Source organism: Calliphora vicina, chromosome 4, assembly GCF_958450345.1.
Source record: "Calliphora vicina chromosome 4, idCalVici1.1, whole genome shotgun sequence".
NCBI classification, from domain to species: Eukaryota; Metazoa; Arthropoda; class Insecta; order Diptera; family Calliphoridae; genus Calliphora; species Calliphora vicina.
Window position 1 is genome coordinate 756,352 of NC_088783.1, and position 15,500 is coordinate 771,851.

The 15,500-nt window shown below is 29.9% G+C and overlaps 1 protein-coding gene across 1 annotated transcript in view; it reads right to left on the reverse strand.

Moving 5' to 3' along the window:
• LOC135959270 (uncharacterized) overlaps positions 1-14,473 on the reverse strand; it is a 55,022-nt gene extending 40,549 nt beyond the window's left edge. The window contains exon 1 of the mRNA XM_065510393.1: positions 14,217-14,473. The gene's annotated coding sequence lies outside the window, so the exon portion shown is untranslated. The remainder of the gene's footprint in view (positions 1-14,216) is intronic.
• Positions 14,474-15,500: the final 1,027 nt, after the last annotated feature.

Consider the following 15,500-nt stretch of genomic DNA (forward strand, 5'->3'; position numbering starts at 1 on the left):
CCGTCCGACAAATAGAGAAACAATTCTTTAGACACGAACCGGATGATATACGTCTGAAACTATAAATTTAATGTAGAAAAACTGTGTTTTCATCTGATGGACAGATAACTTCTTGAACTTTTCTCCAGTTTTAATTTCATTAAAATCGATTTAGCAGTTGTTGAGCAATTTAAGGTTAAAGTTGAACTTTTAATTTTTTATATCATTTAGTATTAAAATGCGGATTTTTTTTATTTTTACATCAGCTTTACTTATAAAAAAGTTGTAAGTAGATAAAAACAAGTAAGGAAGTATGCTCGGCCAAGCTCGACCATATAATACCCTACACTATAATTTATTTTCGTGAATGATTTTCGGAAGAGGGCATTATATGGGAGCTACGACTAATTATGGACCGATCGCCATGAAATTAGGTCGTGTGATTTATTTCTATATGGTAGTTATTTCTGTTGAATTTTGTGTTTATACCAACAATTTTTAAGAGATTTATGCTCGTTAAAGTGTTTTTTGGAAGCGGGCCTTATATGGGAGCTATGACTAATTATGGACCGCTAATCATAAAATGACATGGTGACATTAATTCAGTTTATATAAAACTTATTTGGAGAAAAAATTGTGTAGATACCTATATAAATTAACCATTTACGACCGATAAAGTATAATTTCGGGAGAACATTTGTATGGGTGCTAGGTGAAATAATGGACCGATTTCACTAATTTTCAATATGCTTCGTCCTCGGACCGAAAAAAATGTATGTACCATATTTTATTACAATATCTTCAAAACTGCGACTTGTACTTTGCGCCAGTCATATGAACAGCTAAAATAAAAATAAAAACAAAATTTGGGAGTAATTGCATTCAAACGAAAAAAGGTTCAACAAACAGGTCAACAAGTATATATAGGCTTAAAGAGGACACTTTGGCCTTTCTCCTGGTAGTAAAATTTGTTTAACCCCTTTTGACCCTAAGCACTTTTATTCCACTGAAATTCAAATTTGTCTAAAAAATAGTACATGAGAAAAAAATTAATAACACATCAGGTATGTATATACGGTACAGTGACAAGTCATACCAGTTCTTAAAGACTATTATCCTACCAACATAACAAAAAAAATCATCCATTTATCGATAATAGTTTACAAGTAATGATAATTTACTTCTGATCAAATTTACAAAAATCACATTGCCACGCACACAATTGAGAATATTTTTATCTAATATTTTGGCTACCTTAGTTTCAATGTGTTTACTATTGAATGACACACAGTGGTATGAGAAAAAAAAATAGGGAAATAAATCTAAATTTCCTCATAAATCTTTATTTTCCTCATTTTTTTCTCATACCACTGTGCGATGTGCATCGTAATTTAAGAATGATATTCATATTTTTATAAGTTTCTTTAATATCTGTCCCATAAATAATGGGAACTGACGGGTACACGTTACCATTATGTAATAGTACTCATTTAAGCATTTGCAATGATGCTAGACCATTCCCACTTAATAGTGAACTCCGCTATTATGTACCAAATAATCTAAGTATTCTATTATCTTTTTTGATGAAATTTGAAAATAAATTATAAAAAATAAAATAATGCAAATTTAAAGTATTAGCAGTAAAGCTAGAACGATAAAATTTTAGCACGTGATTACCCATAATTGGGTCTTTAACGCACTATTTTTTTGAAAAATTAAAATTGGAAATCTTAAAGAATATTAAAAGATACAAATTTTGAAGGAGATTTTTGAAATATTTTGATCCTGTCAGAATAAAATAAACATAATAAAAAATATTCTACAACTCTTCTTGGTCATTTGACACCAAACTTGGCATAATAGGGTAAGCAGAAGTATTTTAAAACATTTTTTTTTAAAATGTGCTACTTTGAAATTTTGAAGTTGAAAACAGAATTTTGTCCGCAACGTTAAGTGACAGCTAAAACAGCTGATATCACATACACACAAAAATGCTATCAAGGCTAAGCTTATTAACAAAATATTTATTGTTTACATAAATAAGTAAAGCCCTCACTATTCAATTATCTACACTATATTAAGTTTAAATACTTATTTGTTTAATTTTTCATTTTGGTTTTTTGACATTTGTTAAGACCAATCGTTGTTTTAGTAGAACTAACACCACCTTGTATGAATTCGCCTTGACTCTTGAAGTCAGTAAAGATCCAGGCAGAGAAGACCACCAAATCCAGTGACGACATACAACTCCAAATGGAAATTTATAAATTGTTATTTATATTAACTAGCATAACCCGGTGCACTTCGCTACCCCTACCCTAGTAAAATTAGAAAAATATGAATGGAAATACGAAAATAACACATACAAAATTTGAGAATCTCTCAATTACAGTTCACTTGAAATAATATAACTAATTGAAAATAACTAACTAATTTTGTATGGGAGCTACCACTCCACTGCTCTGATCCCACCCATATTTAAACCTTTTATGTAAATATCAAGCTTTACTTTAACTTTTCTTTATAAGGGAGGGGTCAATCCTAATAAGCCGATCATGCTTAGCTAAACTTCGAACAGGGATCAGGAATAAATTCGTTTTTAGACCTCCTTAGAATGGTAATAAATTGATTGATACAGAGTTTAAATTCTTTTAGAATTATAGTTCTCCAGATATTAAAAATTATTTACTTTGCGCCATAACCACTAATGCAATCCCGACCATTTTCAGCCAATCTGTGTAAAATGGTAAGAGATCTATGCGGACAATGTTTGAAGAACCTTGCAATTATTACTTTGTATGGGAGGTGACTCACATCCTTTTCCGACCTCTCCCATTTTGGGTGCTATGCCCTCTAATCTAATTCCGTCTATATTCAGCTAAACTCCGCACAGTAATAAGAAATTAATTCGCTAAAAGTTTAAACACTTTTACAATTATAGTTCTACAGATATTCGAAATTAAATATATACTTTGTACAGGGTGTGCCACGCCCACTATTCCAATCCCGAACAATTTCAGCGAAACTATGAAAATTTATAAAAGAGCCATTTAGACTAAGTTTGAAGAATCTTGCAATTATATTTCACAAAATATTTAGAAATAACTATTTACTTTTTTGTATGGGAGGCGACTCACCATTTATTCCGACCCGTCCCATTTTTCATTAAACTTCATGCAGTGATAAACCGTTGAAAATCGTCACAATTATAAAATAAATATTTACTTATCTACAATTACATATTTACCCCCATATGCATAAACAGTTTTTTAAATTTGTCAAAGGTTTATAAAACAAATTTTGTTTTATAAACCTTTGATAAATTTAAAAATTGTTTATGCATATGGGAGTTAGAAAATAAAAAACACCTTCAAAATATATTTATTAAAGCGAATTTAAATTACTAAAGTCTTCTTCTTTGTTTTCTATAACAACTCTCACTTAAAACAGAGCGAAATCAATACTGTTTAATTTTTTCTCTTATTTATTTACAACAACAAAATCGACAAACACGCATTGCTTTGTTAACTTTTTAGCTTAAGGTTCACATGTACACGTTTTTGCATATGTGTTAGTAACATCTTTAAACGCTTATAACTCCTAAAAAACTGAACCGATTTCAATAAAATATATATTCTGCACTTCTGTGAATAAATCCCTTTAAAATTGTATATTTTTTGCCCAAATTGAATGTATAATGTGAGCGTAAAAGGGGTCTAAAGAAATCGACTTGCCTATTAATATTATGATTACCAAAAACATAGAAAGGAAAAATTGTCAGGTGTCAAATCGTACACAAACGGTATCAAGTCGATAATTTTTCAAATCGACAACGGATGGTGTCAAATCGGCTACGGAATGGGTTGATACACTATTGACACCGAATGGTGTCAAATTGTACACGGATGTGTTCATTTTTTCGCTGGGTGTAGGCGTTCATATTGTTCATATTACGAACGATTTTCGTCAATTTACACGCACACAGCCCGAATGTAAACAAAACACACAGCAAGATCGTAAAAATACAATTATTTCATTCAGTTGCTTGATGTTGTTGCGGAGATTTTGTTTTTTACCCATACATGCACACAAATTTAATGCCCCTATTCGCCTACCATTGATTTACAGTGTTAACATATAAAATAAACAGAAGAGGTCCTAAGACTGATCCCTGAGGAACACCAGATGATAGAAAACTTATGTTTATCTGTACAAAATGCGATCTACCACCAAAATAAGAAAACATAAGTTTACATTCTGATTTGGTAAAATTAAACTCACACTGAAGTTTCTTAATAAGTTGGTAGTGATTTAGTGAGGGAAATAAGAATACTGAATTAATTATTATTTACATTATACCTGATTTTATCAGTCAAACTTAAAAGTAGAGATCTTGTGTTAAAACCACTACGAAAATTATATTGCTTGTCATAAATACAGTTGTATACTGATTCAAGAATCTGGTTTCAGATTACATGTTCTACAGCTTTTGATAACGCAGTAGATTTACGGATAGGTATGAAAAAAAAAATCAATTTTATGCTTATTGGAAATTTAAATTTCATGTGTTTATGAAGTAATTAATGGTCATTTTTAAATGTATTTTCAATTTACACTAATGATATATTAAACGACAATATTACCTGTAATTTTAAATATTGTGGAAAATATATTTAAAAAATATTCAGCCCAATTATGAATAAAAAATTCCCCGGGAGTTTTTTCTCACTGAATATGAATAGGAAAAATGAGAAAAGGGAAACAAACTCCCGGGGAATTTTTATTCATAATTGTCCTGATTATACATATTTTTACCACTCATAATAAAACCTATAATGAAGATAATCGAATAGTCGATAATCGATTTTCAGATATACATTTTAATTTGCATTAGTAAATACCTACCTGAGAAACGTTTATATAATTTTCAAATCTTAAATATGTACTCTTATGCTCTGTTCATAGCTCACCAATATACTTATGAAAGCAAATATTTTCAACTAGTTGACAGTCTGAAAGTGTTATGGAAAGAGTTTTTTATATTGTGCATATCTAGAGAAAATAACCCTTTAAACCATATATGTTTCATCAATATTGGTGGACAATAACATAACTTAAAAGTGTACCACAAAAAAACGTGTGGCCTATTAATATAGATCCTAGCAAAGGAAAATTATAAAATATTGGTATCATGTGAAACGTTTTTTCGTGAGTTCAAAATTATTTATTTTAATTGTTTAAAGAGAAGTAACACTCAGACAATTAATGAAAATATATTACTTTATTTAAAAAGGTGAAAGGTGGAGAAAAGCTTTTTATTTGACAACTCTAAAATTGCGGATTATGTTTGTTATTAGTACATGTTGCAGTGCCTCCGGTGGTGAGTATGCGTATTAATAAACATATTTTCTAGCCATTATTAATTTATTTGACTTCGTCGACGTTTCAATTCTATGTCGCGAAAAAAGCGCGCTGTGGTAAATACTAGTTATTTGTAAACTTAGAATTATCATAAACTTATATTTTTGATTGTCAGCGACTGGGAATCAGAGAAGCAAACCGTATCGGCGCGGCTGACGGCTAGCCGCTCAGCTGATTTTTTTCAACAAGCCACGCCGCCGCCGAATTACTCGGCTGGTTGGCGGCTCAATTGCTAGCCGATTTTCATTTTTTTCTATCGTATTTTATTTAATACAGTAGTTTTGACTTACCTGCCTTTCACTTAAGAGCATTTTGCATATAAGTGCACAAAACTTGTGTTTTGTATATTTATTTACCAAACTCCATATAAATTCGTTAATTTAAGTGCATTGTTCATACCTGCACATTTAAGATAAGTGCATAATACTTTTGGAAGTTATAACTGGTTTTCATGAAAAAAATTTAATTTAGCTGCCTAATACAAAATTAAATCGAAACAAATAAGAAAAATACGATTTTGAATGAAAAAATATGTTGTACACTTCTTAATAGTTTTAAAAGTATCTTAAATATCAATTTGACGTTATTTTTAGACGGAAAAATCACAAAGCTTCGTGTAAATTATTTGCCGTTAGCTGCTTTTTTTTGGGCAGTAAACTGTAAATGCACTTACCAGCATCAATGAGCAGGTAAGTACATTGAGGTTAACAGCATTTTTAACTTACCTGCACAAAATATCGTTCAAAGTAGATTGTGCAGGTAAGTCAAAATTACTGTATTAAGTTACAAATTTATTATTCAATTAATTTTTGGTTCTTTTTTAATATCAGTGAATACTAACGAAAATCGGTATTTAATTGAATTAGCGGCAGTGTTACCAAATATATGCATTTATCTTGTTTTTACTGTTTTGTGTGAAGCTTAATTAAGATATACATATAAAATCTGAACACATCTATTATTGTCAGGAACAGTTTTTTTCATAAAAGTCATATTTTTTCTAAAAGAAATAATTTTTTTTTTATTTATTTGTTTTGTAATTAATTTTTAATAAATAAAAATATGTATTTGGATATTTATAAAAAATAAGAAAACTGTTGAGACAAATTGACATGAAAATACCTTATAATTTGCTTAAAAAGCTAATTTTTTATTGTTTGAAATCGGCTAAACTGAATTTTTTTTCAGCCGGTAGAAAATTCGGCGTAGAGCTAGCCGCCGCCGCCGAAAATTGTTGCTCATAAGCCGCCGCCGAAATTTTTGAATCGGATTGCTTCTCTGTTGGGAATCGAACCAATACTCGCAAATACCATATCTTGCTCAATGATTAAGCGAGCTAACCAATTAAACCACAACACTTCATCCCGAAGTTGGGATATTTTTGGATTTACACGATAATTTCAGATATGGCATTAAGAAAGCTTTTCAAAAAACAATACTCTTTTATTCTGGGATCCGGCTTACCAAATTCGGACCAAGCTAATACACATATGTATGTACATATAACTATTGACATTTTTTTCAAATATGCAAATTGCCATATCATTAAAAAATATGAAAAACCACGGTTGTTAAAAAATTTCACGCACCAATCGCAATAAAGTTTTACATTAAATATTTTCAATTATACTTCAAAAGATATTTTTTAAATAAGGGCAGTATTCCTCACACTTCCAAAAAAATATGAAATTATTTATACAGTCAAGGAAAAAAGTCTAAATACACAATACAATTTTGAAGTTTTAGAGAATTAGTGGCGAAAATTAAAAAAGATGTTATAGCAATGTTTAAGGAATTTATAATTAAGACTGTTTGAAGTAAAAAATAATATGAAAAAACATAACATAGACATTTTGGGGAAAAACATAATAATTAGCGAGAAAAAAGTCTACATACAACGTAGTATCTTCTAACATCAAATATAATATTAAAAACAAAGAAAAGGAAATAACAGTTAATTTTGTTGATTTATTTAAATATACAAGCATTACAATAGTTAAAGTGATAATTAAAGTTTTTTTTGAATTATTATCCTTGAAAATGGCAAATTGAAAATTGATTCATATTCATATGGTAGTAAATCTCCGAAAGGAAAATAAATCTTATGGAGAAATTGCTAAGACAACAAAATTAAGTCGGCTACTGTACAGACGATCATAAAAAATTATAATAACACCAACAGAACCGAAAATAAGCCAAGATCTGGCAGACCTAAGAAGCTTTCGAGACGTGATGTTGCCAGTATTTTGAATGTAGTGAACCAGGATCCTAAAATGATCGACCCAAAATTGGCGGAACAGATCGAAAAATGTTCCAATAACATTGTTACTCCACGAACAATTATAAACATTTTACATGGCAATGGATTTAATAGCAGAACATCACGCAAAAATCCACTCATTTCAGCGAAGAATCGTAAACTTTGGCTTGAGTTTGCTAAAGCTCATATGGACATATGGAAAGTAAGTATAATATTTTCGTAAGTGATGTCTGATCCAAAGTTTAGAGAAAACCAAGCACTGTACATGATCCAAAGAATATTATACCTATCAAACATGATGGAGTCAAAGTTATGGATGGTTTGGAGTGGATGGTTTGGTTTTTGTCGAGCATAACATGGACCGCTATAAATATAAAAACATATTGGAACAAAATATTAAGGCATATGTTGATAGTTTGGGCCTGGGAAATCAATGGTTTTTCCAGCAAGATAACGACCCTAAGCATACTGCGCACGTTGTTCGAGACTTTCTTCTTTATTTTGTCCCAAGACAGCTATATTCACCACCCCAGTTACCAGACTTAAACCCAATCGGCGTCAAATCGGCTACGGAATGGGTTGATACACTATTGACACCGAATGGTGTCAAATTGTACACGGATGTGTTCATTTTTTCGCTGGGTGTAGGCGTTCATATTGTTCATATTACGAACGATTTTCGTCAATTTACACGCACACAGCCCGAATGTAAACAAAACACACAGCAAGATCGTAAAAATACAATTATTTCATTCAGTTGCTTGATGTTGTTGCGGAGATTTTGTTTTTTACCCATACATGCACACAAATTTAATGCCCCTATTCGCCTACCATTGATTTACAGTGTTAACATATAAAATAAACAGAAGAGGTCCTAAGACTGATCCCTGAGGAACACCAGATGATAGAAAACTTATGTTTATCTGTACAAAATGCGATCTACCACCAAAATAAGAAAACATAAGTTTACATTCTGATTTGGTAAAATTAAACTCACACTGAAGTTTCTTAATAAGTTGGTAGTGATTTAGTGAGGGAAATAAGAATACTGAATTAATTATTATTTACATTATACCTGATTTTATCAGTCAAACTTAAAAGTAGAGATCTTGTGTTAAAACCACTACGAAAATTATATTGCTTGTCATAAATACAGTCGTATACTGATTCAAGAATCTGGTTTCAGATTACATGTTCTACAGCTTTTGATAACGCAGTAGATTTACGGATAGGTATGAAAAAAAAAATCAATTTTATGCTTATTGGAAATTTAAATTTCATGTGTTTATGAAGTAATTAATGGTAATTTTTAAATGTATTTTCAATTTACACTAATGATATATTAAACGACAATATTACCTGTAATTTTAAATATTGTGGAAAATATATTTAAAAAATATTCAGCCCAATTATGAATAAAAAATTCCCCGGGAGTTTTTTCTCACTGAATATGAATAGGAAAAATGAGAAAAGGGAAACAAACTCCCGGGGAATTTTTATTCATAATTGTCCTGATTATACATATTTTTACCACTCATAATAAAACCTATAATGAAGATAATCGAATAGTCGATAATCGATTTTCAGATATACATTTTAATTTGCATTAGTAAATACCTACCTGAGAAACGTTTATATAATTTTCAAATCTTAAATATGTACTCTTATGCTCTGTTCATAGCTCACCAATATACTTATGAAAGCAAATATTTTCAACTAGTTGACAGTCTGAAAGTGTTATGGAAAGAGTTTTTTATATTGTGCATATCTAGAGAAAATAACCCTTTAAACCATATATGTTTCATCAATATTGGTGGACAATAACATAACTTAAAAGTGTACCACAAAAAAACGTGTGGCCTATTAATATAGATCCTAGCAAAGGAAAATTATAAAATATTGGTATCATGTGAAACGTTTTTTCGTGAGTTCAAAATTATTTATTTTAATTGTTTAAAGAGAAGTAACACTCAGACAATTAATGAAAATATATTACTTTATTTAAAAAGGTGAAAGGTGGAGAAAAGCTTTTTATTTGACAACTCTAAAATTGCGGATTATGTTTGTTATTAGTACATGTTGCAGTGCCTCCGGTGGTGAGTATGCGTATTAATAAACATATTTTCTAGCCATTATTAATTTATTTGACTTCGTCGACGTTTCAATTCTATGTCGCGAAAAAAGCGCGCTGTGGTAAATACTAGTTATTTGTAAACTTAGAATTATCATAAACTTATATTTTTGATTGTCAGCGACTGGGAATCAGAGAAGCAAACCGTATCGGCGCGGCTGACGGCTAGCCGCTCAGCTGATTTTTTTCAACAAGCCACGCCGCCGCCGAATTACTCGGCTGGTTGGCGGCTCAATTGCTAGCCGATTTTCATTTTTTTCTATCGTATTTTATTTAATACAGTAGTTTTGACTTACCTGCCTTTCACTTAAGAGCATTTTGCATATAAGTGCACAAAACTTGTGTTTTGTATATTTATTTACCAAACTCCATATAAATTCGTTAATTTAAGTGCATTGTTCATACCTGCACATTTAAGATAAGTGCATAATACTTTTGGAAGTTATAACTGGTTTTCATGAAAAAAATTTAATTTAGCTGCCTAATACAAAATTAAATCGAAACAAATAAGAAAAATACGATTTTGAATGAAAAAATATGTTGTACACTTCTTAATAGTTTTAAAAGTATCTTAAATATCAATTTGACGTTATTTTTAGACGGAAAAATCACAAAGCTTCGTGTAAATTATTTGCCGTTAGCTGCTTTTTTTTGGGCAGTAAACTGTAAATGCACTTACCAGCATCAATGAGCAGGTAAGTACATTGAGGTTAACAGCATTTTTAACTTACCTGCACAAAATATCGTTCAAAGTAGATTGTGCAGGTAAGTCAAAATTACTGTATTAAGTTACAAATTTATTATTCAATTAATTTTTGGTTCTTTTTTAATATCAGTGAATACTAACGAAAATCGGTATTTAATTGAATTAGCGGCAGTGTTACCAAATATATGCATTTATCTTGTTTTTACTGTTTTGTGTGAAGCTTAATTAAGATATACATATAAAATCTGAACACATCTATTATTGTCAGGAACAGTTTTTTTCATAAAAGTCATATTTTTTTCTAAAAGAAATAATTTTTTTTTTATTTATTTGTTTTGTAATTAATTTTTAATAAATAAAAATATGTATTTGGATATTTATAAAAAATAAGAAAACTGTTGAGACAAATTGACATGAAAATATCTTATAATTTGCTTAAAAAGCTAATTTTTTATTGTTTGAAATCGGCTAAACTGAATTTTTTTTCAGCCGGTAGAAAATTCGGCGTAGAGCTAGCCGCCGCCGCCGAAAATTGTTGCTCATAAGCCGCCGCCGAAATTTTTGAATCGGATTGCTTCTCTGTTGGGAATCGAACCAATACTCGCAAATACCATATCTTGCTCAATGATTAAGCGAGCTAACCAATTAAACCACAACACTTCATCCCGAAGTTGGGATATTTTTGGATTTACACGATAATTTCAGATATGGCATTAAGAAAGCTTTTCAAAAAACAATACTCTTTTATTCTGGGATCCGGCTTACCAAATTCGGACCAAGCTAATACACATATGTATGTACATATAACTATTGACATTTTTTTCAAATGTGCAAATTGCCATATCATTAAAAAATATGAAAAACCACGGTTGTTAAAAAATTTCACGCACCAATCGCAATAAAGTTTTACATTAAATATTTTCAATTATACTTCAAAAGATATTTTTTAAATAAGGGCAGTATTCCTCACACTTCCAAAAAAAATATGAAATTATTTATACAGTCAAGGAAAAAAGTCTAAATACACAATACAATTTTGAAGTTTTAGAGAATTAGTGGCGAAAATTAAAAAAGATGTTATAGCAATGTTTAAGGAATTTATAATTAAGACTGTTTGAAGTAAAAAATAATATGAAAAAACATAACATAGAAATTTTGGGGAAAAACATAATAATTAGCGGGAAAAAAGTCTACATACAACGTAGTATCTTCTAACATCAAATATAATATTAAAAACAAAGAAAAGGAAATAACAGTTAATTTTGTTGATTTATTTAAATATACAAGCATTACAATAGTTAAAGTGATAATTAAAGTTTTTTTTGAATTATTATCCTTGAAAATGGCAAATTGAAAATTGATTCATATTCATATGGTAGTAAATCTCCGAAAGGAAAATAAATCTTATGGAGAAATTGCTAAGACAACAAAATTAAGTCGGCTACTGTACAGACGATCATAAAAAATTATAATAACACCAACAGAACCGAAAATAAGCCAAGATCTGGCAGACCTAAGAAGCTTTCGAGACGTGATGTTGCCAGTATTTTGAATGTAGTGAACCAGGATCCTAAAATGATCGACCCAAAATTGGCGGAACAGATCGAAAAATGTTCCAATAACATTGTTACTCCACGAACAATTATAAACATTTTACATGGCAATGGATTTAATAGCAGAACATCACGCAAAAATCCACTCATTTCAGCGAAGAATCGTAAACTTTGGCTTGAGTAAGTGATGTCTGATCCAAAGTTTAGAGAAAACCAAGCACTGTACATGATCCAAAGAATATTATACCTATCAAACATGATGGAGTCAAAGTTATGGATGGTTTGGAGTGGATGGTTTGGTTTTTGTCGAGCATAACATGGACCGCTATAAATATAAAAACATATTGGAACAAAATATTAAGGCATATGTTGATAGTTTGGGCCTGGGAAATCAATGGTTTTTCCAGCAAGATAACGACCCTAAGCATACTGCGCACGTTGTTCGAGACTTTCTTCTTTATTTTGTCCCAAGACAGCTATATTCACCACCCCAGTTACCAGACTTAAACCCAATAGAGCACATATGGGACGTTTTGTAAAAATTTGTGCGAAAATATGTAGCCTTGAAACATTAAAAACCGCTCTTATTAGAGCATAAGCCGAAAAACTCCATCTATTACAGAGAATTTTGTGAAATTAATTCACCGTCGCACAGTGGCTCATTTTCGTTTTTCATCGGCCAAAACTCTGTAACTTTTGAACCGATAGAGATATTTTCGAAATTTTTTCTTTGATGGACAGATATCTTCTTGAATTTTTCTCCACTTTTAATTTCATTAAAGTCGTCTTATTGATGCCCAAGGTGTACCAACCAAATATTAAGAGTTCATTTTTTTTTTTAATTTTATAAAAAATTTTGAAATATTTATTTTTTTTAGCTGTAGGTAGGTATGTATACTTTTTTCCTATGAATTTTTAATGTTTTTGTTATTATTGTTTTTATTATGTAAATGAATTAATTTTTTATTTTATAAATAAACTTATTTATTAATGCCTTAAATATTGACATAAACATTTTTTTAACTTTCTTCACGAACTTTCTAAAACCACTACTTCATAGGGTGGGTGTATGTAGACTTTCAGAGAAAATTAAAATTTGGTTTATTTTAGAAATTGGTGTTGTTTGAATGTTTTTGATTCCAAATGACCGAAAAAAATTATTTTCATTACTTATTTATACAAATATTTCGACAACATTACAACCAAAACAAAAACTATCCAGAAGTTTTACAAGTAGTCAATGTATCCCTTAGATACAGTAAAGTTTCAATTATCCCCAGCTTAGAACACTAGTCACTAAATTATAGGTAATATCACTAGTTCGGGACAGTCACCAGAACTGCTGGGTAAGTATACAATACATTCAGATCAAGGTGCATTTAATAAGGTGCCATCGGCAGCACAGCTGATTATAGAAATAACTCGCACAAATGTCAAACTACATATATAAAAAATATTCGCCCGTACGTCCGTATGTCAAACTCTATATATAAAAAATAAGTGAATTCGCCTGTATTTATTTCAATTCGCCACTGCTGTCACCTTGTTAAATACGCCTTGATTCAGATAGTCAAAAATTTTCAACAAAGAAACGACGATACTACGATGATAGGGAAGAGAAACAAAACAATAATCATATGTTCCAACGATGACGATGTTTATTTATTTATTATTCGCCTTTGTTGTCATTTCTGCTTCAAACTGTTTTTGTAGCTATAAGATATACATTTTTTGCTGTTTTAGCAGTTGTTTTTTTAGATTTTGATTTTTTATTATTTTATATTATTTTTGTTGCTATTGTTGTTCTTGGCCAAAGTCAAAAGTGATGAAATAAGGGGCGAAATCTTCCATTTACATTATATTTTAATGCAAATGGAAACAAATAATTGTTAGAAATTAATTTTTTAACAAGGTGAATAATATATGTATGTACGATTTGGTAACCACAAAATATCCTTGAGTGGTTGGTTGTTCAACATTTGCAAAACTATTTCATTTAAAGGTTTTTAGAATTTCTTATAAATGGGAACTATTTAACTATATATACAGTAACGACGATACACTTTTGTAATAAAATATTAAAATAAACTACGTTTTATTTTTTAATCAATCCTGTTTTTCTATTACACAAATTTAAATTAATATTTTAAAAGATGTTTTATTCACCAAAATTATTTATTAAAAACGTCTCGAGAGTAAAGTCGTTTTACTTCGTTGAACGAACAAAGAAACTAAAAATTACGAAATCCATTTTATTCTGTTGCGTATTCAATACTCTTTGTAATGGTCTCTCAATTCCATTATTTTTTTTATTTCTCTTCCTTCATTGTTTCTATTTCTTGGAAATTTTTTCTCTATTTGCGTTTCTAATTTTTTTTTATAACATTGTAAACTTTTTGTTTGCTAATAGTGAATTTACTGAACTGACTTCCACAACATTTAAAACACAACTGGATTTAGTTTAATAATGAATCCATCCAAGGCGAATTCATACAAGGTGGTGTCAGTTCTACAAAAACAACGATTGGTCTTAACAAATGTCAAAAAACCAAAATGAAAAATTAAACAAATAAGTATTTAAACTTAATATAGTGTAGATAATTGATTAGTGAGGGCCAAGGCGTATTTAACAAGGTGACAGCAGTGGCGAATTGAAATAAATACAGGCGAATTCACTTATTTTTTATATATAGAGTTTGACATACGGACGTACGGGCGAATATTTTTTATATATGTAGTTTGACATTTGTACGTGCTATTTCTATAATCAGCTGTGCTGCCGATGGCACCTTATTAAATGCACCTTGGTGAGGGCTTTAATTATTTATGTAAACAATACATTTTTTGTTAATAAACTTCGAATATATAGATATATAAATATAAAAACAAGCTTTGACAGTTGTTAGAACCAAAAAGCGAAAAAAAAATTATCAGCTATTTGACTGACTCCACCTTGTATAAATTCGCCTTGAATCCATCCATAAAATAAGTAAATCCATACACAAAAAAAGTAAACAAACTTCCATTAAAAATAAAAGAACAGCTGATTGGAATGCGAATGAGTGTAGGAAATGTTTAATTTGTAACCAAATCAAAAAAACAAAATAAACAATCATGTCAATTTGGCGGTTTTCTGATTAAAACATCAAGTTTCGGAAATTGTTGATAATAAAATTTTGATGCCATACATACTTGGTAGTAGATACCATAGAGCGGAAACAAACAAAAAAGTCTATTCTCTATGGTAGGTACAATTATTAGAAAGTAGTATGTTTTCAATTATACATTCCCTATAACGTCAAACAAAAGAAAATGACAAACAAAAATATGAAAAGGAAATGTCTAAAAAAAAATAATGAAATTAAATTTTTATTACAAATAATTAAATTTCAACTATAAATAAATATCGCGGCAACGAATTAAAAAAAGTTATGTTAATTAAATACATAG